Here is a 2,545-nt window from a genome sequence, read left to right as displayed (position 1 = left end):
AAACAGTTCTTAGCAGGTAAGTGCCCCATAAAGTTTGTAAAAGTAAAATAATACCATATAAGTATGCATTTATGGTGAAAATATGTGTAACTCAGAATCAAAATGGCTCTCCAGGAGTTAGAGGGCAAGAGGAGCAAAACTTCAGTTTTCCAGTGTGCAGGTGTAGGGAAGATAGGAGAGACAGTGTACGACAGGAAAGGGCTGCTTCAGCTTTTGGAGAAATTAAATCCTCTCTATTTCTTATGAGTGCTTATGATCTTGTTTTTCTTTTTCATTATTTTCTACTTTATCCCCACTCTCCCTCCCTAGCACACTCACATATCCACCCCAACCCCAACACACACACATTGATCCATGGGAAATATGGGTCATAAAGAGGAAACATGTAATCTGCTTTTCTTTGGTTTTTTATTTTTAACTCATATTCCTTTAAATGACTGTTACCCTTTTATAGTCATTGTTTTTACATTCCTGTCATGTGATCTCCATACCTTTAAAATAAAATACCATGCAATAAGCCTGAGTTCTGAATTATTAGCTCACTATTTTAGTTAAAAATATAGTGATAATTATTGGAATATGCCTTCATGAAATAAGAGGAGATAAAAAGTGGCTAGAGAAGGTGTTGGAGAAAAATCTATATAGAAATAAAATATAAGGTGCTGCTGATTTTGCTACCAAGTAAAAGAAAACTGTTTTTAGATTCTATATACAAGGACATAAAAACTTTATATATAATAAAATTTCTGCATATTGAATTCATACAGTCTATATAAAAATTTTCCATATTTTGTCTCTATTCCTATAATTTAGGTTTTGATAAAAGCATTTTATAAAATGCTTACTGTGTGCCATGAACTATGCTATATATTTTGTCAGTTTGGATTTTCAGAGAAGCAGATTGCAAGATGTGATTATGAATAACAGATCAATTGTGGGACATGCATCAGAAGGGTAAAGGGTAGGAGTGAGGAGCAGCATAGGGTTTTTGTTTGTTTTGTTTTGTTTTGTTTTGTTTTGTCTTTGTTTTTGTGTTTTTGTTTTTAGATTGCAGTATAGACCAGATACTGTGAAGGAGACAGGAAAGGGGGAAGCTCGGGTTTGAAGGATCTTACACTGCAGCACAGATCTAAGAAAGGTTTGGACAGGCCCGTTGGAGTCTCCTGGCCAAAGTGTCTTCTGGATTTCTGACTTCTCTCGGAAGTGAGCTTACATAGGCTTAGACCCTCACCTTTCTTAGACATGGTCTGGAGCAGCCCTCAGGAATCATGGCCTCATACAACCACCATGTGCATTCAGCGGGGCAGCATCTGGGAGCCTTTGGTCAATTACCCTCCTTAAAAAGCAGCCGAGTGGTGCATTTTTGTTTTATTTTCTCTAATAGTGGCTTCCTGAGATAGAAATCCTAATTTTATGGAAGGATTGGAGGTTCAGAGAGGCTAAGTAATTTTCCTCCAATCTAAGATAAGTAGGTGGTGTAGATGGAATTCAAACACAGATTTCTCTGACCTTTGAATTGCAGCTCTTTACACTTCTTTGTGAATTGTTAGAAAAGCAGTCACAGATATGAAATTGGTATCATTATACTTAACCCACATGGTAACTAAGAGCACACTGAGAAAGAACCATTGTTCCTACATTTATTGAACAAGATTATGGCAGCGTTAGAAGTGTCTGTTCACATTCTATGTTGTCCAAAACGCCTTGACTTGCTTCCTTGTTTCAATTTAGTGCAGCTAATTCGCGATTATATTGAGAAAACTGAAACACCTGACCAAAATACTTCAAAGAATATTGTTGATTATTTATGTGTGAATTTAAATGTATTTGTGCACATAGATAGTACATATATGTTGTATTTACAGTACATATAGTAGATATGAGAGATTAAATAGCTAGAACTTTTAAGAGATGCTGCAATTCCTTTTAAGTGACATGATACGCTGTAGAATATAGAACACCAATAATGACTTCTGTACAATTGTTTTATCATGACAAACACTGTTCTAAATCATTAACTCATTTAATATTTATTACCACCCTATGATACATGTGATAGTTTTACTCCCAGTTTACAGAAGAGAAACTGAGAGGTTCAAAATTCATATACTATGTCTGAGACCATAGTTTCTGTTAGAGTCAGGATTTGAACCCTGAGAGATGATCATAGAAGGGTCTTTTTGAGTAATGAGAAAACACTCCCAAACAATACTCAGCTCAGCATACTGATTCCTGCTATATTTAACAATGATTCCTTAAATCAATCTCATATATTTCATGAAGACAGAAAAAGGAAGTTTAATTTTTCTGCAAAGAATATAGGAAACCCTCTAAAGTCACACCTTCTATGGTTTCTACTGCCTAGAATTTTTTTGTTCCTATTAGCAATTAGAAACAGAAATAATAAGGGCAGTGGACACATTTTTTCCTAAGCTTAGTGGAGTTAAGCCAGGAAGTGTTTTCTTAAATCACTGAATTTTAACAAGTTGTAGACAAAGAAAATGACAGCTCCCTCAGAATACCAGTGCTGATACAGGAAGAAGCC

This window comes from Phyllostomus hastatus, unplaced genomic scaffold (genome assembly GCF_019186645.2).
Source record: "Phyllostomus hastatus isolate PE091 unplaced genomic scaffold, TTU_PhHast_1.1 phas_contig_34, whole genome shotgun sequence".
In the NCBI taxonomy this organism is placed as follows: Eukaryota; Metazoa; Chordata; class Mammalia; order Chiroptera; family Phyllostomidae; genus Phyllostomus; species Phyllostomus hastatus.
The sequence above is the reverse complement of the archived record's forward strand: the minus strand, read 5'-3'. Positions refer to the sequence as shown.